Below are 12,587 nucleotides of genomic sequence, written 5' to 3' on the forward strand. Positions count from 1 at the left end.
AGATTTATCAGAATATTTTATCATACGAAAACTACGAATGCGAATTTTCACCTACATTTTATTTCACCTATCATCTCTCAACGAGAATGGTAGTTTTTATCATTGTTTTTACATTGACTGCGAATAAGTTACTCTGATTCTTGATGCTGAGCTTAAGGTTCGTGGAATTGTGTCGGTTATAAATTACCCATTTATTTTGTAGATTAAGCTTTGACGGGGCAAGAAATACCTACTATATATGCCGTTGTTTTAATGGAAATAGCTTCAGGTTCCATCCTTTTTCAAACCAGTTTAGACCTGTACTTGGAATATTGGAGTCTTTCGTTATTAATGTCATTTTTAAAAGTAATATTTCAAGAATATGTTGATTAAAATTTCTCCACACAGGTAAATGAATATGCAGTATATGAAGTTACATGCTGTCGTTTTTATTTTATTAGTGATTTGTTAGAATAATTGGTTACGTTAATATTCATACGTACATCTTATGTATTCTAAGTAACAATCCTGCAAACTAATGTTTTTATTCTCTAGTAATGGAGGAAAAGTGCCAAGTTATTTGGGAATGTAAGTTTTGTTTCTGTAGAATTACGTTTACATCTGAGGGATTAGTAACGGTCGCACGTTCAGTCTCTCTCTCTCTCTCTCTCTCTCTCTCTCTCTCTCTCTCTCTCTCTCTCTCTCTCTATCTATATATATATATATATATATATATATATATATATATATATAGAAATAATTAAAATCTCTCTCTCTCAAGAAATATTTTAATTTTTATGTTTGCTTTTCGAGAGACTTCAGTGTAACCAAAGATTTTTCTTAGCTTTCGTTGTAATTTGGGCGTGAATTAAGCCCTCCTGCTATGAAAATCTGCTGCACAATAAATCCGAGGAGGAAAGTGAACTGGAGCTCAGTGAAAGACTCCTACATTCATCCGAGATGTGTTTTATCGTATCATCTTGAATTGCCTACGTATTTACTTGATGAACTAAGAACGGAACTTGTTAAATTAGAGAAATTCGTTGAATTTCTCTCTCTCTCTCTCTCTCTCTCTCTCTCTCTCTCTCTCTCTCTCTCTCTCTCTCTCTCTCGTTTTTTATACCAATTTATAACGTTTCATGTTTTGTTTTTAATGCGCCGTTGTGAGCTGTAGCTACATAAATTTGTGTTGCTAATTTCGCTGTTTTATCATATTTTAAGGAAATTTTTATGGAAAATCCGATTATTTAACTAATCTTTACTTATATGCATTAACAAAAATATTATTTAATTTATTTGTCTTGCCTTTGTAAAAAGTCTAGTAAAATATTTTGCAAGGCTTATAATTTTATGATTTATGAAAAATCATTTTCAAGGAAACAGCTTAAGATCAAAAAGTGTAATTTTAGAATATTTTCTTATTATGGGCATTTGGGAAGTTTGATCTAAAGGACCACTGCAGTATTTGTTACGTCCCTTTGGAATTAGCAGACGTTATTAGGAATGAGAACGTGATAATGGCCACTTTGAAATGTCTCCGATATTTAAGCTCCTGCTAGAAGGAAGTGTGAAATGGCTCTGATATTTATACTCCTGCTGGAAGGAAGTACCATGAAAATATTTTTGAATTCCCCCAAGATATACTGAATCCTGTAAATGTGACGATGTCTTTGAACATTTGATCTCGGTGTTTAGGTCATGTTTCGATTCTCAACCACAGTATATTGTTGAGGTTATGTCAGGATTCATCATTGAGGTTTATTTGTGACGCTGTGGCTTCGTCTTATCTCATCGTTTAATTTCATCGCATCTAAAAACCGTGTGGTGTTATCATCTGTTAGAATCGGATAGCATCTCTCCTTTGCATCTTTCGAGGTCTCTTTGCTCCTAAACGTTCTTCTCAGCATCGACTTCCGTCTAGAGCTGTGTTATCTCCCAAGACCTGGTCCAGATTTCCTTTCATTTTAACTGCGCCCTCCTTAACTAACTACTGATTTCGCCCTTTTGTATCATATGACTTTCACTTGAGTCCCATCAGCAGCGTTTCAAACACTATTCCTTTTTCCTACACTGTAGCCTACATCTATTTCATAACCCCAACACTCAATGCTTCTGTGTTTTCTATGTGAACACATGAGCTAACAAGCTATAGATCGTGTTTTTGTATTTTCCTTTCCAAACGTCAGCCATTTCCAGTGACTATAAATAATTTGAAGCAACACTTTTATGTAGATTTTTCAGTCAAGTGTATATCCTTTCCATTATATTCAGCTTTGAAATTTGCCCAGTTTTGTTTGCGCAACTTCCAATAGGACTTTTTTTCTTACCTAATGAAAAGCGTTGCACCATTAAATATGCTTATCTGAAGAGTTTTGCACTCAAAAGAGCTACAGTTCTCTCTCTCTCTCTCTCTCTCTCTCTCTCTCTCTCTCTCTCTCTCTCTCTCTCTCTCTCTCTCTCTCTCTCACTGGTTTTTTGTGAGCCATTGTTCTCTCTCTCTCACTCACTGGTTTTTTGTGAGCCATTGTTCTCTCTCTCTCTCTCTCTCTCTCTCTCTCTCTCTCTCTCTCTCTCTCTCTCTCTCTCAGTGATTTTATATTCTCTGTAATTTTTCTTATACAGAGTTGGAGTGGATGGGCAGTAAAGGACTAACAAAGACACAAAAAATTAAGGGTGGGAGAACGGGGCTTAACCAAAGCAAGCAGTAAAACCACTTCTCACAGGATGGAAAATGTAAATGTGGGAAGAGGATCCACAACTTGGCAGTAGAGGGGCAAAATCACAGAACCGAGTAAATCAACCAGTTACTGAAATCTACAGAATGGATATGGGAAGTGTAAGTCCAAAAGGTGTTAAAGGTCACTCAAAGAGAGGAAGGACTCTCCTCTTACACTCTACAGACCACTAGGTAAAATGACTTTTGTAGCAGCGACAGTGAGCTCACCTTGCTGTATAAAAGAAGATTCAGAGTGTAGTAAGGACGTAGTCTTAGACACAATGAATTATCTTTGATTCATTCTTGTTAATAGGAAACTAAAAAAATAAGGACTCAACTATGAATGTGCTATTGTAGTCTGTAACAGAAAGCATTATGAAGCTTTATTAAATGTTGTTGACTTCGAATTCTAGAATATCACAAAACTTCGGATACTTTGTTCATTTGTATACAAGAACAAGAATTATTTCCGAATTAGGCGGGAAACCTTTTACCCTTATCCTCCCTTGCTGCACGCAACCAATCGACTAGCTACCAGTACCCAATTTTCAGCTAAGGTCAACAGAGACCCAGTGAATTTTTCAGGAAATGTGCTGGTGAGAAACATAATAAGCCCTTGAGAGCGAGAACCGTCATATACACACTTTTTTTGTACCTACATATCCGGCAAACTCACTGGAACACGTGATGTTTAGATGCAAAGTGCGTTGATGGTAATGTGTGATTTAGTGGTTGACCAGCGTTTGATAGGAATGTCTGATTGAAGAAATATTCACTCCCAGCAGACACTTCCTGTAGACAGCACATCATCTACATGTATAAATGCCCAGCCGAGGAATGTCTTAAATGACTACCACCCATCTCAAGAGTCAGTCTAATCAGCTTCAGGAGAGTACCATCTTTAATAATTAAAACAAAGAGCTCGCCACCTTCCAAACCACCCTGCCAGAAGTTATATCAGAGCCTCCAGTGATCACACCAGGACCCATCCCAAAAGCACCCAACACCGCATCAATAACAACATCAACAATACAACCTTACAGAAGCTTGAGCATTAGATGCTCTTCTAGACGGCAAGCTTAAGCCTTGAGGCAAGAAACTTCGTGACAGCAAGTCAGTATTCAGAAAGTGCACCAGTATCAGTGTTGTGATGCTTACAGCTTGTATAAACTACTTGTATAACAGTAGCATTAGCTTCATTATGAACCAAACAAAAGCTTTCAGTTTTCTTCTGAAGATGGAAAGAGAAACCCACAAGATTCCTGTGTATAACTTGTTTACTTGTAAATATTTACATGTTACTTTTAAACTCGAGTACTTTCAGGTCCTAACTGTGACCTTTTTTCAAGAGATGAGGTAGTCAGGCTGGTTCAAGGCCCAGCAATATTTACGTGTTAAAAGTAACATGTAAATATTTACAAGTAAACAAGTTATACACAGGAATCTTGTGGGTTTCTCTTTCCATTAGCTTCATTCCTCGGGTGATCGTGTGTAAGTGCCTTTACATGAAACGTTAGGGTGTTATTATTATTATTATTATTATTATTATTATTATTATTATTATTATTATTATTATTATTATTATTATTATTATTATTATTATTATTATTATTATTATTATTCATAATGTGCACAGAGTCTTATATTCAAACGAAAAAATCATGAACTTAAATAGAAACCTCTTCACAGTAGAATGATGGAACAAAATTTGTAAACACAAATTTGTTCCATCATTTTAGTTTGAATTATTTGCCCAGGTCGCATTGATATTCGTCATCATTTAAGAGAAATGTGATCCAAATTTAAATTGGGAAAAAGGCCCAAAAAGAATTTATCTGTGCTTCAATATTCTTTTTTTAAATGTGCCACCTTGTAGCTTGATAGATAGACAAAATTTCGTAACACTTGCGACTAGCTAACAAGCTGTGGACATCTGCCTTGAAATGGGCTCCAAGTCCTTTGCGTGGCCTCCCACGCATGGCACCACAGTGTACGAATATATTTATACATAATGGGGGTTGAATCACCCACCACGCATTTCATCATAATCATATTGCTTATATGAATTTATCAAAGTGTTCCTTCCCATACAGTATTCTGTTGCCAAATCGTTCCTTCCCATACAGTATTCTGTTGCCAAATTGTTCCTTCCCATACAATACTCTTTCCAAAGTGTTACTTCCGCTAGTTACAGCACGGAAAAAGTCATATTTTTTGCAATGCAAAATGTTATTTCTCTCGTATGGTAGTACAATTTTGCAGGATTATGTGGCTGCCGAAATGTTTTGTGTTCCCAACCATTTTAGAATAAAAATAAATAAATAAATAAACAGTTCTTTAAACATGTAGGAGGGTGGCAAAATGAGTGACTCCCATGTATTTTTACTCTTTCATCGTCAAGTCAAGATTAATGCGAGAAAGGTTATAAACCGGCACCGCTAGATATAACTGGCAATGGTAAAAATTCTCAAGGTGAAGCTGGGGCATTACTACATATATTTCCAATATGGGCGTGCATATTAGCACACATATACACTAACATGCGTGCGCATGCATTTATATGTATGTATATAAATATTTATATATATGTATATATATGTATATATATATATAATATATAATTATATATATATATATATATATATATATATATATATATATATATATATATATATATATATATATATATATATATATATATATATCTATATTTTTATCTTAGTAGTCAACCTTATATATACCTTCAGGTGCACAAATGTCAAGAAATCATATTTTAAATTATGTATTGTATTATGTATTGTATGAATGTTTCTTATGTCGTTTATCAGTTATTAAATATCAAGAGTTAATATTTTCTTCACTTGGAGTTGAGATTTTTCTTTCATATGTTTATAATCTAAATCCTTAGGAGATAGGAGTATATAATAAATCTGCTATATCCTCGTTCATTCCAAATAACTTTTGAAGAGGTATTTTACTGGAGAGAGAGAGAGAGAGAGAGAGAGAGAGAGAGAGAGAGAGAGAGAGAGAGAGAGAGAGAGAGAGAGAGAGAGAGAGATCGTTAATCAGACATTTCTACTTTTGGTGTATTATTGCCATGTTAATTCACTGATTGAAACTGCATCCCCCAATCTCTTTTGAAATTGTTTTATTTCCTCTCATACATGGAGCGGACAAGCGAAAAGGGGTACATTTAAAATAAATACTAATAACAGTTTTCGTCATTTAAATACTTGTGCTTGGATGTGTCACGTTCGTATGCAGTAGTAGGTATGAACTGAATTATATTGAATTTTGGTGTGAATTAAAGTATACTGAATTTTGTTTACCCATAAAGGTATCTTTATTTTTTCAACAGAATATTTCTCCGATTGTAGAAAATAAAAAAGATGTATGCTATGGCAGTAACAGAGTAATTGTTTGTTTCTGTTGAACTGCATAGCTCGAAATGTTGTTGCTTTGCGAATGCTGTTTTATCATGTTTATGATGTGTGTGACGGTTGAAGACATTAAGAAAAAATGTAATTACAATATCAATCAACTAGATCGCGTAGATCGAGAAGATATGGCGTTAACTGACGTTAAACAACTTAAGGAAGACTTCCGGCACCTCACAGAAGAAATGCACGTTGGGAGGTGATTTCGGTACTGGGTAGCTCTAATAGTGATGCTTCATATCAAAAAGTTGCATATTAATTAGTGGTGCCTGCCTAAATTTAGAAGCGATTTTGCTATTGTGCTATTTACAGAACAGCAGTAATGAACTGCCTCTTATTGAGACAGCGGTTTCACTTGACAGTAACTGTTCATTTTTGCCCAAGTTGAGGAGTGATTGCATCATTAGACATAGCGATGCCTCAGAGCAAGAAAATGATTCTGCTTAGATGTTCAAAAGCTCTTTTCACTGGAACGCTTAAAGGTCATTCAAATCAAGTAGTGATTGTGCTACAGGCCTGCCACTGAGTAATTAAGGAGACTCTCCAAATCAGTAAGTGGTTGTTGCATCAGCAAGCTAACAAGGGGAAACACATAACGGGATGGAATTTAGATATATAGCTCAAAGACAAGTGAATTCTACTGAATGGAAATGGGAGGTGTCGGCCTAAAAGGTGGCAAAGGCGACCAGGAAAGAAGAGGCACTTTCCTCTTAAACTTCCTGGAATACCGGCTGAAATAATGTCTGCATGTCTGCCCACTTTGTAGCAAGGGAAAAGAGGACATAATCATTGACACAGTGAATTACCTTTGATTCATTCCTGGTAAGAAAGAAAATAAAAAAAAAATAAATAGCTCAAATACGTATGCAGCATTCCACACTGTGACAGATAAAGCAATATAAAGCTTTGAAAATGGATGGTGAAGCACCAAATGTTTTAGAAGTAAATTTTGGAATTATCATAAGACTGTTGATCAAAGTGAAAGGAATCAAATTTTTCAGTAAATTTACCAGAGGAATAGGGTTGGAGGGGAGATGGAAGTGAGAAGAATCTGTCCTTGGTGCACTGAATTTGACCAAGTCATGGGAAGCTCATTCAGAAATGTGCTCAAAATTAAAGTTAACAGATGAAGAAGAACAGTTTAGGACTGAGTGTTATTAGTGAAGGAAGACTGGAGGACAAGGATTTAAAGGAAGCACACGCATGGAAGGCTTACCCATCGAAAAGTGCACAAGTGGCAAGCACAGACCAGAGAAATTAACTCATGGAGAAGAGATTAAAAGTAGGTAAAAGAATATAACCTTGAATTTTGCCACTTTAATTAGAAGAGGGACATATTTTGCCTTCAAGTACAAGAGATTTAAATTGCTGGTAAAAAAAAAGCTAGGGAAGCGTTTGCAGAGAGAATGTCAAGAGAGATGATGACAAATTCCTTAAAGCCCCTCAGAGACGATCAGTCATTAGTGAAACATTGATGGATCATGTTCATTGGATTTCAAACTTGTGGTTCAAAATAAAGAGTTTGATTCAGAGTGTGTTGAGAAAAAGTCTGCAAACCAATAATAGAATTTGAAGCAACAGGACAGTGTTTGGAAGAATGAAGGAGGTGAAGGATTAAGAAGGGGCAGGGTAAGGAGATCAGGAGTGTTGGTATTGATGATAGATGAATCAATTGCGAAATGATTTATGATTTCAGAGTAGACGCTGATGTTTTTAACTCTTCGTCAAAGAATTAGATTTTTTACTATTGAAAGTAAGGTAAAGACAATAGGTTTTCTCAGTACGTAATTAAGAAACAATTGTGTCCTTGAGTAGCCTAATGGGATTGCGAATATGAAGTTATTGTAGCATCGGGCAACGCCATTGAAATTTCTGAAAAGAAGAATTATAAATATCGTTTTCAACAGCGTAAGGAGATGGCCCTAGTTAAGAAAAAAATTATAAAATGTCATGTCCGGGAGAGAACTAATAAAACTGAAAAGTGAATATGAATGTGATGAAAATGACTACAAATTATGAAAATAAAATAAAAGAATTTCTCAGGCCATTAAGTTAAATGAGAGTAATTATTCGAATCAATACGTACATTAAGAAGTGTGAGATATCGTTCAGATAAAAATAAATATGAATTTCTCGTCACAGTTGTGTCTTTTCTTAAAGAGAGTAGTGGTATTAATCTTTGCCAGCTTTCACAAAACTGGCTCAATTTAGAAGTAACTGTGGTATATAGTATAGAAGATTACATTGAGCAAAAGGTGAGTGCTCCTTCAAGCAACCGAAAAGATAGTCCAGTCAAATTAATATTTTTAGGGGAAAAATTAATAAGTTTTTTATATTTGGCAGAAATACTCCTCAAGGGCCACAAAACAGGAGTTCCCCTCCGTATGGGGGTGCAACCCCATTTTAGGAGAGGGGGGACCTTTCTTCGGAGGGTAGCTTTCCGCATATTTACCGATTTTTCTCCAAAACGGTGCGCCGCACGGATAAAAGGTATAGGGAAAAGAAAAATACAGAATTAAATTCTGCACAAGTTCATATCTATGTCCTTTGGCTCTAAATATTATATTTTCGACGCATGATTGTCATGTTTATTTCTTTTAGAGATGAATGGGATGATTTTCATAAGTGAATAAGTAAAAAATTTGCCATGGCGTCAAGAGATGAAATGTGTTTTTGATGCCATATGACATTAAGTGAAGGTGAAATTGTACAAGTGCAACAAGGCATCCATAATTTGAGACATGTTAGTGAAATCCGAAAAGACTGCAATTTAGAAATGCTACAGAATGTTGACGCAATTGAAGTGCACAAGATATGTAGGCGTGAATATATAAAAGAAGAATATAGCCAGAGATGTAAGAGAGAAATGTGAAAATTCACCAGAAACACATGAGTCCTTGAGATCAGAGGAAAAATTTAATTTCAAAAGTAACTGCTTGTTCTGCGGAGATGTATGTGATATTGCTTCAGAAAAGAAAACGAATGTGCACATACGCAAAACAATTTGGGAAGTTCGAGTTCTGCATTTAAAAAAGGAAATTTCAGACTTTGCTAATCAAAGAAAAGAAGTGTGCTACGCAGAGTTTTTGCGCACGACATCGTCATCTTTGAAAAGAGGCCGTCCAAAGGGTGAATACATAGTAACAGCGCTTTTGAAAAACTGTCTATTTACATACGTTGATGATTCTGATGAATGTCAATTCACTTTACATGATTTAAGGAGAAATCTTGAAGAAAATATGCTAGAAAGGTCGTCAGTAACAGAGAAATCATTGAACACTAGGTTAATGAACGCATATGGCGACCAAGTAATGTTTATTCAAATGAAGAAAAGACCAACAGTAGTTTGTTTCCGTGGCTCTGGACTAAAATTGATCACTGCTTGGTATACAGAGAGAGAAAAGAGTGTAGAAGATGAAAGATTAAGAATTGGAAAAACTGCAGCAACAATAGTTCGCGAGGAATTAAGAACAAGTTCTTACAATACCACAGATTATCCAGGTGTTACGGACTTAATGAAAAATGTTGAAGATGTAGTTCCTGAAACATTACGTGTATATTTAGACCTAGTTATTCAAAAGGATAGAAATAGTGAAAAGGAAAAACTAACAAAGAAATGTACAGCAATTGCCTATGCAATAATTGCCGCAACGCGTCCAAGATGAGTTTTGTCTTGTATATTGCTTGATTTGGCTGTGTATTTATTTCGGAAACTTGGCTCCAAAACCATCGTCAACACTTTATCACACTTGGGATTTGGTTCGGCATATCATGATGTCGCACTATTGAGCCATCTACAAATTCTCGGAAACCTGATGTAGAAGGAGATTCATTTTGTCAATATGTTTTTGATAATGCTGACTTTAATATTAAAACCTTAACTGTCAAAGGAACTTTTCATTAAATGGATTGGAATAAAGTGCATAACTCTTATCAATAACTGTGCAAACTCAAGAAATCAATAAATTGCAAAGCATTCCATCCTCAAACAAGATCGCAGCAGCTGGGCAAATTCAAATAAAAGAGTATGGAAGAAAAGAAAAAGGTTTGAATGCAGCACCAAAGGATGTTTTATGGCTGTATGATAAACTTCTCCAAACCCAGCCCTTTCCCTCATGGGAAGGTTTCATGGAGGCTGTAACACACTCATTCTTCTCATAAGTCAAAAATTCTTGCACTGCCTTTCATTAGACTACCGCCAACTGAGTACAGTACAGTGCTAAGTGCTTTAATCTATGCTGCCGAGGAAAAGTTAAGTATACCTTAGTTTTACCAGACCACTGAGCTGATTAACAGCTCTCCAAGGGCTGGCCCGAAGGATTAGACTTATTTTACGTGGCTAAGAACCAATTGGTTACTTAGCAACGAAACAAAAAATCGAAGTAAGTGACGTGCTTTGTCACTTTTGACCAGCCACTCTACATCAATGCCAAGGATATAGGTCTTCAAGTCCAGAGGGTGAACTTAGCAATGTAATTACAAGGCTAGGAGGATTTCATCTCCTTATGTCTTATCTCGGGTCCATTGGATACATAATGGAAGGCAGTTGGATTTCAGAACTGTGGTCAACTGTGTATGGTTCTTCAGCAGTGCCCCACCTGCTGTCAGGACTTGCATATGCTCGGGCTATTAGAGCTCATGTGCTGACATACTGTGCAGTAGCAAAAGTCATTCTTCAAGAAGTTGCTATTGATGACAGTGACAAACAGCATGTAGAACAAGTTCTTTCGTCATTCAAGGTCCATCTTCCATCGTTCAGTGCAGTTGAAAGTGAGGATGTTTTCAAAAGAATCCAACTAAACTTGAATGAACACATGTCCAATATTTTGGAAAAAGGTAAAACAGCTCAGTTGTGGCTACAATATTTTGATCTTGTGACTGTTGCATTGGATTTCATTGAGGCAGAGCGCATGGGAAACCGGAAGCTTCATTTAGACTGCATAAGAGCTATGTTGCGCAATTTATATGCCACTGGGCGTGTACAATATGCCAAATCTTGCCAGCTCTGTCTCCAAGATATGGATTCTCTTCCTTGCAACTTGCCACACAGTGAGTTAAAAAAATTTACGGCAGATGGGTACTTTGCCATTCGACGTTCAGAAAAGTATTGGTGTGGTGTATGGTCAGAAATGACAATAGATCAAATATTGATGAAAAATATATTAAGAGTATAGGAGGCATCACTCATGAAAGAGGCTTCACTGAAAGAATAATATATATGAAAACAAAGATACCAAATGAAAGAGGAATCTTCACCTTAAAATCTCATCTGTATTCTATTTTAACGAGAAATGAGAAGTTTAAGAGTTATTGAACGAAACATATGAGTGCAATTGGTTTTTTTTATTTTTATTTATTTATTTATTTATTTATTTATTTATTTATTTATTTATTTTTTTTTTACATTTCGGCGAAAATGCGTCCTCGACTTCCGGGCTCACTTGCGTCGAAATTATAATATTTAAAGCAAAAAGACATATAGATGAACTTGTGCAGCATTTTATTCTTTATTTTTGTTGTCCGTAAACCTTTTATCCTTACGGCGCACCGTTTTGGAGAAAAATCGATAAATATGCGGAAAGCTACCCTCCGAAGGGGGTTTCCCCCCTGAAAAGGGGGTTGCATCCCCATTAAGAAGGGGCATTCTTTATATCTTTGTTTTATGACCCTTGAAGAGTATTTCTGCCAAATACAAATAACTTATTTTTTCCCTTGTTCGACCTCTTTTCGTATAATTTATCTGGACTAAGGTTACGTCAGGAAAGAATGGGTCCACGGGAGACTGCCTTAAGCAAGACTTGAGTAAGGCTTCAAGCAGCCTAAAGGAGATCGCCGTAAGCCGGAAAGGATTATGACATCGAGCAGCCTCGCTAAGATTCACTTGGCAGAGAAATGATTGGGACACCGTACGGTCTTACAGAGATTTTCCCAGTCGATAAACTTGTCGGTTAGAAAAAGATATTGTCGAAATTCAAGAATGACTGGGTTACTGAACAGTCGAGAAGATATTTTATAATCAAGATTCTAAATTTTCGCTACATAGTTTAAAGCGCATTCCTCATCATAAGTTCGTTAATTCGATCATGTGAGTTTCTTTTTTAGTTTGTCAGGCAGAATAGTCAGCTTTAACCATTATTAAATCTCTCTCTCTCTCTCTCTCTCTCTCTCTCTCTCTCTCTCTCTCTCTCTCTCTCTCTCTCTCGTGTTTAGACGAAATCGTATTGGTTAATGAATCTAATGGAATAAATTAATCTTAATTACGATTGTCAATCAAACTGTGATAGGCATTAGATACAACTATTAGATATTATATGTCATTTGACTTGTACTTTATTTTTATTCTCTTGTTTCTCTTCAACTATTGCCTTGTTTCTTAGTTTAAGCATTGACCCTGTTCATACAATCTATCTATCTATTTATCTATATATATATATATATATATATATATATATATA

The 12,587-nt window shown here is 35.7% G+C and overlaps 1 protein-coding gene and 1 long non-coding RNA gene across 2 annotated transcripts in view; one reads left to right on the forward strand and one right to left on the reverse strand.

Annotated features, from left to right (window-relative positions):
• LOC136843247 (uncharacterized) overlaps positions 1-12,587 on the forward strand; it is a 379,609-nt gene that overhangs the window by 168,942 nt on the left and 198,080 nt on the right. The gene's annotated exons all lie outside the window — the stretch shown is intronic.
• The window catches only part of LOC136843245 (oxytocin receptor-like), a 205,942-nt gene that overhangs the window by 145,960 nt on the left and 47,395 nt on the right, over positions 1-12,587 (reverse strand). The window lies entirely within an intron of this gene.

This window comes from Macrobrachium rosenbergii, chromosome 11, assembly GCF_040412425.1.
Source record: "Macrobrachium rosenbergii isolate ZJJX-2024 chromosome 11, ASM4041242v1, whole genome shotgun sequence".
Taxonomy (NCBI): Eukaryota; Metazoa; Arthropoda; class Malacostraca; order Decapoda; family Palaemonidae; genus Macrobrachium; species Macrobrachium rosenbergii.